At 46.1% G+C, this 10,486-nt stretch overlaps 1 long non-coding RNA gene across 1 annotated transcript; it reads left to right on the top strand.

The window, feature by feature from the left end:
* Positions 1-4,026: 4,026 nt before the first annotated feature.
* Positions 4,027-10,137, top strand: LOC137842782 (uncharacterized). The gene is made up of 3 exons (XR_011089210.1): positions 4,027-4,290; positions 7,810-7,905; positions 8,170-10,137. It is a non-coding gene; the product is annotated as an uncharacterized lncRNA (long non-coding RNA).
* The last annotated feature ends 349 nt before the right edge of the window (positions 10,138-10,486 follow it).

Below are 10,486 nucleotides of genomic sequence, written 5' to 3' on the forward strand. Positions count from 1 at the left end.
TCCAATATCCCTACGTGTTAATAAAAGGCACCACATTATCAGTGTGCTGTTTGGATGGGATATTCAGTGAGACTGAATCCTACAGGGAGAGAAATCAGGAAGCAGCCTCAGAAATCCATTTGAACTTTTGGGAAACTATTTAATAAAGCATATTCTTAAAATAGCCAGGGCACAGCTTCACTGGAAACAACTTGCAACACAAAGTTAAGCCTCCATCTCTTAAATAAAGCTAAATCTTTCACTATTTGAAATGTACCACTTTGCAAGATTTCCATACAAAACCAGTCGCTTAATTTTAATTGCAAATAAGATGAAAATTAGAACAAAAGAGTTGGTTCCTTGGGAAACTACATAGAGAGAAACTCTGAGTTTGATGCAGACTTATCCCTGGCCCCAGGAGTCACAGCGCTGTACATCCACAGCCACCTGCAGCTGCGGGGCCAGGCGTCAGTCACTAGCTCCCACCTTCCCTTCCTACCCTGTCCTAGCCACATCCGTGCTGGCTGCACCTTCTGGAGGCTAAACTAATCCCTTCCAAGTTTAGTTAAAAGACTCCCATCGAGCTCAGATAGGTATCAGACCAAGCTTCATTGACTCCTGCTCCGAGAGGCAATCACTCAGCAGGAAAGAAGGGAGGTGATCCTTGCACGTGCAGTTTATAACTCTCTAAGGGACAGCGACAGCAATTACACATGGTCCAGCCTGGTGCAAGCCTGGGCAGTGAACCCAGCACCAATTGCTCTTGTCTGAATATCCTTGAGCAATTTCTCCTGTGCTATTAAACATACAGCTTCCCTACTGCCCAAGGTAGATAAGGATGTAGATTTTGCCTCCAGCATGCCCTGTTGTTAGACGGTCTGTCAGCTCCAGAGCACTCCCGCTCACTGGAGCGGCCCATGTAATTATAAAGGAAGGGTAATTGAAATAAGGAGAAAGCAACACTTGAAAAGGAAGCAAATGATTCAGAACATGCAGAGCCATCCACCCACATCAGCAGGGTCAGGAGGTCTATCAAGCTTGGAAGCAGAAATGCTTTTGTCTGGAAGGGAAGAAAAAGAAACCCTAATAGGATATATTTATAATCTTAACTACTGGAACTTCTTGTTTTCTCTTTTCTTAAAGCAATCCCTCTCACACTGCAAGACAAGAAGCAACAAATACATTCAAAAGAGGGACAACCTTCGCTAGCAGTTGACCATTGTTGGCCAAAATGTGAGATGAAGTCAGGGGGTCTCAAGAGGTCTGCCTCTGCCCAGCACTCCTGCTTTTTAAACAAAAACTGAATCCCACTCTTGGTCGCTCCCCAAAAGCCTGGCCAAGAAGATCCCATTCCTTCTGTCTCAGCCTTAACAAGCAAGAACTTACAATCAAACCTATTCCTTCGGGATTTGCAAGCCAGGTGTTTCAACTCCAATGCCTTGATTTCTGGCCCAGGTCTGCAGACTAAGCAAGAGCCTCAGAAGCTGTAAATTGACATTGCTCCATTGACTTCAGCAGCATTAAAACCATTTGCACTAGCAGATGATCTGGTCCGCTGTTTTATATACCCATTTTTTCCCCTCAATTGCTTTTTTAGTCTCACCCATGCCAAAAATATTGAAGTTTCCTAGTCTCTCTGAAAGATTTGAACACACCAACCCTCGGCTCTACAAGCAGGGACACGAAGTGGAGAGATGCAGGTTACGGAAAGGATTCATGGTAACTAGTTTCATTGAAAAAGTGGCTGAATATTGTATTTGTGTTTTCTGAACCTTTTAGTGTCAGCCTGTTATTAGTGGGAAGGAATAAGAAGCTGTAGGCTTACCAGAACCAGCTCTGAGCCTCCTTCCCTCCACGTTCATGGGTAGGAGTGGCACTGGGCTTCCACCCATCCCCGCAGAGTGCAGGAGACCAAGTCCAAAGGCAAAAACCTCCACAACAGCAAACTCCTCGAAGACCAAGCCATGACTTGTGGAGGAAAAAATAAACTTCTGTGTAGCTTTTAATGGCTCAATTCAGACACTTTGCTCCTGTCAGAGGCTTCTCGGGCGTCCCTGACCATGCCTGCCTGTCCCTGCTTCAGGGAGCCTTCCTCTAGGGCAGCTTCCTAAACCCACAGGTAAATATTTTTCTCAGCTCATGCTGCCAGTAAGCACTAGCTTACAGACACGTTAGTAAGCATTTTCCGTGCTTTGTGAAGCACTTTGTGCATTCCAGAAGTCCCCCAGCAGCCCAATTGCACCTTTTACATAGTCAGATGCTTGCCGCTTTTAAGATCTGAAGCAACGCTTTATTTTCTAACTCTCTTCAGCAGTTTTAAACACAACTTCTCACAGCCCGAATTATTTTCTAAATTTATTTTTTTTGCAGCTTGACAACCTCTGGGGAATTTTACCCGCAAGTTATGATTATTTATCCTTAGGAGAGAGAGAGAAACCCAAGGAAAATGTTTAAACCCACTATTTTCTGAAGGCCCCGGCCTGGCCCCGCCCGACCCCGGCCCCTCGGCCCCTCAACGCGGCCAGGCCGGGCCCAGGCTCTGAGGCGCCGCAGGTAGGGAACGGCTGGGTTCGGGCTTCGTCGGTCTGTTTTTGTTACTTTGTGTGTGAAATTTAAGTATTTAGGGTGCTTGTCTCTCTGAAGGGTCAATTTTAAGGTTTTCTTGAAGTTCTTCATCGGGGGTTGGACCCGATGGTCTCTTGAGGTCCCTTCCAACCCGTACAATTCTGTGCTTCTTTCTGTGCCTCGTGTGTGCCTTTCGAAAGGGATTTAAGCTGGGTGTTTTTAAGCTCGGTTCGTTTCCACTACAAGCTTTTTTTTTTTTTTTTTTAAATCACGTTTTAGTCTGGAGCTGAGAGGAATTTCATACAGCTCGTGCTTCTCAAGCCTGTAAAAATCTGGGGTTCCCTAGAAGCAGACACTGAGGAGCAGGTTATTTGGAAAAAAAAAACGGTGGTGGAAAAAATCATTAATAGCTTAGATCTGGGAGGGCTGATTAAGAAGGTCACCCTGACAAAAGCAGCACCCCTTTACGACCACAAGCCAGCAGCTGGGCTGAGGCAGTGCAGGTGCTGGGTGCCTGGGCAGTCCTGGCTTTGGTTAGCCCAGGAGGCAGTGTCTGGGGTGTGTTTGTCCCAAAAGCACACCCCTGGCTTTGCTGAAGAGTGATTTTCCTTGTCTCTTCCCCAAACAGCCTGTAAGGGGGGTCTGCAATCCCTGGGTGAAGGGGTTGGTGCCTGGTACACTGTGTGTGGTCACTAAAGCTTTGCTCTGACCAGTCTTAAATTGTACCCGTGTTGTTACAGCTGGGAGTCCTGGTACTCCCTGACACGTTTACATATCTATATACATGCCTTGCTCTTTATGGAGCTCTAATGGATATAGGGAGATGAGCAGGGATTTGGGAAACATCTGCAACAGTTCAGCTAGGTCAGGGCCTTCCCATCCCAGTACAAAGCCCAGGTCTAGCAGAGGCTGCTGCCCTTCCTAGTGCCTGGGATATTTTTACCATCAGTTGTGCTTCCTTTGGATTATATTGACTTGTGGACCCCAAACGCTTCCTTGGGGTGGTGATAGCTTCCTAAAGAGTAGGGCCACCTCCCTTGGAGGCATCTGGCAGTCTGTTTGCAGCAGAAGTGCAGTTGGGTGCGTGACTCCAGCGATGTGCCTCAGTGCTGTGGCTTTTTAATTATTTCCTGGGGCTCTCCAAGAAAGGTCAAGATTGTTTTGAGATGGATGGCATGCAAAGTCCCTGCCCCAAAGAGCTGATGTTTGAGAAAACTCTCTCAAAACTGTAATGAAGAGAGGAGGCGGCTGAGGCACAATCTAGCCAAATTATATTGATAATATGTAGTAATTATATAGCACTTCACATGATCAGAGCACTTTACAAACATTAACTAATTTACAGCATTTACTGAAAACAGATGTGCTTTTTTTTTTTTTTTTTTTTTTTTTTTTTTCTGAGGAAAAGAAGAAACACTGAGCTGCTTGGCAGCAGAGAGCAGTGGTCAGGTTGTAGTCCCTAATTTGTGAGGAAGCTGGGAAGTGGTGCAGGGTTGCAGGGACCTTCCAGAGGTCTTGCAGTAGTCAAGCCATGTTAAAACACAAAAATGCCTCAGTAATTTCTAAATTTGATAGGTAATCTTATTCTTCCAGGTGATTTTTTAATGTCCAACAAGAGCGTGGACTGCATGTGAAGGCCTGGAACCTGCAACCTGCTGTCTTGTTGACATCACTGACCTCTGGTACCACTTGGAGCAAGACAACTGATGGTAGCAGTGACCTGTCTCCTGTGCAGTGACCAAAAAGGTATGCTTGCCTTGGTAGACCCAAGGCTATGTTCAGACTTTTCAATCTTGCTTTGCATTCCTTCTTTCTGTTTAATGGCCTCTGAATACCTGTCTAGCCTTACATGCTTGTAACACCACCAGTTCATCTCACATGGTGCCTTCTATTGAGCACCACGCAGCTATAAATTGTTGCATTATGCTACATATTCTTTAGAGGCACACTTAATTGTACTTCTATAACTTACGTAACTTTGACCCTTCTGCAGCTGTGTCTTGTCTGGTCACCAAAGCAAGTTGTTTCCACAGTGAATTGTGTATGGCTGCTTAGAAAGTACTAGAAAAGTGCCTGCAGGGCAGGGGTGTACAAATGTCTGATGTTCCTGTAATAATTTCCTTTTCCCCTTCCCATGACCAGCCACTGGTTTCCCTTTCCTCTTAGTTGTTTTGTGGCAGGGTAATTAAAAAAAGATGTTTACTTGTCTGGGTATTTTGCTATCAACAGCATATATATTAACCTTACAAATTAGCCTTTCATGTGGTACTGTATCAAAAGGCTCTTGAAGTCCAACTAAATTATGCTTTACTTCTCGACCCTGTCCCTTGTCATTGTCACCACCTCAAAGAAATTAATCAAGTTTGTTAGGCATGACCTCCTTTTAGTAAATGCAGGATGACTCTTAAACAATCTGTACTTGCCAGCCGTACTCCAGTATTGTCCCTGGGCAGTGGCTGCTGACTTCTGCACAAGCAGAGAGAATGTGAAACTGCTCAAGAACTGGGGGTGGAGGGAGGGGTGCATTTTCTGGGAGTGAAAAGCAGGATCTGACTGAAGCTGAGGGGTGCATTGGGGTGTGAGGGGAATCCTTGCAATACCACAGGTAGGAACAGAAGAGTGAAAGAGTCACAAAAGCCTGTGGATGCTGCAGCAACATTGCAGCCTGGCACTGAATGGAAAGAGCAGAGCAGGGAAGGAAGCAGCAGGGCGGGTTTGATGCTCCAGGGCTGGGCTGTGCCACAGAGCACTGGAGGGAGGTGGCGGAGCCCAAGGCTTTCTGCAATGCTGCAGTGCAAAACCAGAACCTGTGAGCAGGGATCTGAGAGACCAGGGAAGGCAGCGAGCTGCTGCAGTGCAGGGCTGGGTGGCAGAGCAGTGCAGGCTGCAGTGCTGCAGCGTGGGAGAGAGTGGGGAAAACGAGCTGGAAAAAAAACGTGTTTCTGGTACTGCTGCAGTGCAGAGGAGTTGTGCAGAGACGGGGGAGGGAATGCAGGGAGCTTCGTGTAATGATGCAGTGCTGAGCAAGGAAGAGGGAAAGCTGGGCTGCAGATCCTAGAGCTCAGGTAGGATTTGGGGAAGGAGCAAGGACTGTCTGGATGCTATCGTGCAGTAGCACAGCAGCTCTGGACATTGACTCACCTCTACCATTCAGAGCAGGAGGGAGGCAATATTTATTTAGGGCAGGCTCAAAAAATCTTAATGTTATAAACTTAATTTTTTTTTGGAATCCTTTAACAACTGCTTTCTTCAGGGTTTTTTCCTCACTGAGATTATGAAGCTCGATTTGAGGTGGTTCTCGTGTCATCATATGGCTCCAGGAGCTGGGGCTAAAGGGAAAGAAAAGATGGAATCTGCAGATTCGAGCTTAGGGGGCAGAGTCGCTGCCATCTTTCATGCTTTTCACTTGTTTTGCAGGTTTTGCTCAAGGAGCCTTTTTTTGCTTACATTAGCTTTCACCCACTCTTGCATGAGTTTCTTCTGTGTGGTGACATAATGGATTTACTGTGCAAAGAAATGTCTGCAGCGTTGTTAGAGAAACACATGAGGCCCTTCTTGCCAAGGAGATTCTTTCTCCAATTAAATGCATATTTCTGTTGTGCTTGTTATGTGTATGTTGGTGCTCATCGTGCTTGTGAGGAATTGCAGCAGATCCTGCAGTAAGCCTCGCTGAAGTCAGGAGAGAGTAATTATTCTTTTTCATTTGGTTTCTGTTTCTCTTCAAGTCTCCACAGTTTTTTCTGCTTTAAAGACTAATGGGTTAGAAATTTTGGGTTTGGAGAGGAGGGCTGTACTTGAGGGACGTGAACAGATGAAGCACAAAATACTTGCTTCTTCCTATAGCACTTGTCACAAATCAAGAAATTCACTGTAAAAATGCTGAGCTTTGGAAGTTACTTTTCATTTTAAATTTAGAAGAGAAATGAGAACTGTGTCTTCAAAATGCTGTGTGAGAGATGAGCGTGAGGATATCTGGATGTGCAGGGGACAGCAGCTCCGCTGAGGATGCAGAAAGATGAGAACTGCTGATGGAGCTGGGACTCTGGGCACCATTTTTAGACTAACATATGAATATATAGCACTGAAAGGGCATCCCAGTAGCTGGTGGCCCGTCCTAGAAATCCTAGCCTGCACTTGAATCTTTCAGTGGAAGTGCCAAGCCTTCCTCATATATTTCTGGAAGTGCAAAGTTTTTTTTTCCTTAATTCTGTTGTTTAAGTTCTAGATTACAGTGTGCTAATGGCTGAGCTGCTTTCATTAGCACGGATGTAACTTGAGTAACATCCTCAGAAGCAAGCCTGCGAAGCTGCCTGAGAGCAGGGCTGGGTAGCCAGCTGGGAAAAGTGCTGCTGTTTGCTGTCATCTCCTTGATATCACCCCTGGCACTGTTATTAGGTCCCGGTACGATGTCCTAGATTGTAGGAGGGGGGCTGCTCCTTCACAGCTACCAGGCTGTGCTTCAAGTAATTACATAGGACATTTTTACAACAGGTTGTAGCTTGAAATCACTGTCATCTCGCTCATCCCCTCCCAGAAGGGAGGCAAAATGCAAGAGGAAACGCTTAGCTGATTATCCGGTTGGGTCTGGAAGAAAGCAGGAAGGTTGGTCTTTGGGTTGGTTGTTCACTGGTTTAAACATTACCCAGCTCTTTGAGCTGCTCAGCTGCCTGCCTTCCTCTTTCTTTCTTCACCAGGATTAACAGATAAGAAGATGGAGTGTTCAGTGAGAAGTACGAGGTTTTGTTAGTGTATCTGTTCATCTATCAAAGTCCAGACTGCAGCCTTTTGTAAATTGACTCTGCTACTTTTCTTCTTTCATAAATTACTCTAAAAAAATAGAGACAAAAGGCTGCCAACTGTGTTAGTTCCTGGAAAAATCCTTCTTCTGTTTAATATACAACTCTTGAGAGACATTTAAAAGTGAGATGCAGCCATGTGTGAATGTCTGCATGTGTACCAAAGTGCCACATCACACTGCAGCATTTCAACACCCCAAGCGATGACTTCGCTGCGGAGTGCTTCGTTCCAGTTCCATTTTCCCAGAGGGAGCCTGTTTCAGGCTTTGGGCTCGAGCTGTGGTCAGCCCTTCAGGGACAGGGCTCTTCCCACACCCATGCTGGTTGTATCATCTGGGCTGGCTTGGTACCCAGAGCCTGCTGCCATGTCCGCAGCCCTTTCATTATTTCCATAGTGTACGAATTTTGCGGCAAAGACCAATATCCTCTTCCATTTCAGAGTTACCTATTACCATTTCCTATGTCCTAGGAGTGCTACAGAAGAGGATCAAGCACCCATTCTGTGTTCCTAATGCCATTCCCGCTGCTGCAAAGTCCTGTTGCATGGACAACTGCATGAAACCAGGTTGTGGCCACTGCACTGGAGCTGGGGGTTTGTTGGCCTGCTTAAGGTCGTTTAAAGTGTGATGACGGGGAGTTCAGCCAGTGCTTTGTATGGCAAACCCAGGAGCTGTGTTGGTCAGAGCACGGCAAATCTGGAGGTTCACTGGTGAAAGTCACACAGCCTGCATGTGCCTGTGAACCATTTTAACCTCTCAAATGTGACAGCCTTGCGATATCATTTCATGGGAGCACTTTCCTGATATTTCCTCTCCACTTCTTCCCCCAGAGTAAGTCACCACTGCTGTCAAGCCATCCACAGGGAGATCAGAGTACTGAGCAGCACTTTTCTGGAAGAGGTGGTGACTCACACCTTGAAAACTGACATTTTTGTTGGAATTTGAGGCTTTAACTTCAAGCCACTATTTCTGTTTTGCCTTTCTCTGCCAAATCTGTACTTTCATACCTAGTATTTTTCTATTGTGCTACTGCGTCACCTCTTAATCTTTCAGTTTAACATATTAAGTGTCTTTAATTGCTCTGAAAATAGTCCTTTAGCTGAGTGCTGCGATCCCTCTGACTTCTTCAGTTCCTACCGGGCTTTTTAACAGGATGCCGGCGTCTGTCTGTGGCAAAGCACCAGGCATCTGTGATACAAGGCTGAAAACCTCTGAGGGCAAGAGTGAACAGACACAAAAGGCCAAGCAAAACATTTTAAATTCTTCATTTCGAAGGACACATGGAGTATAGGAGACAACTAGAGGGAGGCAGAAATAAGCATTCTTGGTGCAAATACTTAATACTTCTGTAGTACCTGGTAGGGCAGGTCCTAGGACACCAGTTTGAGCAAGTCTTACTGTGCTGTATGTGCGAGCAGTGCCGTCAGTTGACACTAATAGAGATTAATTTAGAGCATTTTGAAAACGAGGGTTGGTAGCAGAGCCTGAGCCATACCTGTGCCGTCTGGAACAGCAACTTCCAGGCTCCTGGGCACCTGCTTCACCCCAGGATTTCAGCCCTGGTTCTTGAGCTGTGGGGGAACCTTGCCATGCTTCCTTGTCTTGGCTCATCCACGGGGTGCAGCCCTGCTCGCATCCCCTCCTGAGCCTCTGGAAAGGAGGCAGTACTTGGGCTCAGGTCCCTGACTTTGTTCTGACTTGGAACAGCGGAGAAAGGGGGGAAAAACAAAAACAGGCAAAAGGGTAATATCAAGGTGGCCAAAGGAGTGGAAAGTAGGTGGTAAAAGGCAGCAGATAGGAAGAGAAAATTCAAAGCAGCATCTTTTGCCTGTAGGGTGATAGCTCGAGAGAGCTGAGCGTTTGTTCCCTCGACTTTACTTTTCTTAGTAACCACTCTTTGGGAGCAAATGAAAAATATCCAATTGGCAGTAGATGGACAAGACGCAAGATTGGTGTTAGCACTGACTGAAGAGCTGGCAACTGCCTGACACCGAACTCGTGCAGCTCTAGTTGCGAACAGCTCATAAACAGGCTGAGATTTTCCTCCTCACCAAGTAGTTTTCTCCTTCAGGGCTGGTCCCTGCACTTGGAGCCAGCTCGCTGCAAGCCTCCCCCGCCGTCACTTTGCGAGCTCGGTGCCCTCAATCACACCGTGCCACTTTGCCCCGCCGCCGCTGAGGAATGACGTCTGCCCAGGCTGGATTTTGTCACAAATCTTGATTGTATTTTATGCTCCAGTGCATTCTGTTTACAAGGGCAAAACCCTCTTCTCTTGGCACTTCACACCAGGCAGCCTTCCCCTACACAAATGGGTTTTCCAACAGGAATAAGCAGGGATGCAAAGTCAGAGTTGTTTTTCTGTGCGAGGGTCCCTGGAATGCAAGTAAATGTTTTTCTCCTTATTCAACGGGACCAGGGCGACAGACTGGGGGAACTGAAGTTTGTCATGGGTTTGCAGCACCTTCCCTTTCACTTAGCACAGGGGAAATTGTGGAGGTGAGCATCGGAGTGGGGAATTCATCTGTGTTAGCAGTGAGGGAGATTCATGCCTTTTTCTGACTTGTCATGAAGTTTGCAAAGTTGCTTATGTCGGCTTTGGTTTCATTGTCAGATGACTTAGTTCCAGTTGAGCTCTTCCATTTAAGCTGTTAAACAAATGAAAAGCAAAATTGTCACTTTTAAATAGAGTCCGCACATAATCACATTTTGAAATGGTCCTCTGTGGTACGAGCAGAAGTTGTGTGCATTATAATATTGAATTTTAAATAATATATTACACAAAATAGCTTCCAATTTGATTTGGGGGGATATATTTTCATGAATTATTGAGTGTTTGATTATTGTAGAAAGCCTGTGCTGTTATGCACTGAAACTGTCACTCTCCCAGGCCTATGATATATGAGTTTGGTTATCAATATTTAAAGTTACGGTCAGCCTGCGTGCGTGGCTGCTGATACTGGCGACACGGACTAATCAGCAGTAATGTATATGTGCCTCCTGCCTCTTGTTTGCCTGGCAGAGCTGGAGCAAATTGAGTGTAGAAGATTCCCAAGTGATTTGTGGACGGTTTTGTCATTCTGAGCAGAAGCCCCCGTGCCACCTCTGCATGGAAATAAGGGCAAGAAAAGTTTGCTGCGCTTCCAGGAG

This window comes from Anas acuta, chromosome 20, assembly GCF_963932015.1.
Source record: "Anas acuta chromosome 20, bAnaAcu1.1, whole genome shotgun sequence".
NCBI classification, from domain to species: domain Eukaryota; kingdom Metazoa; phylum Chordata; class Aves; order Anseriformes; family Anatidae; genus Anas; species Anas acuta.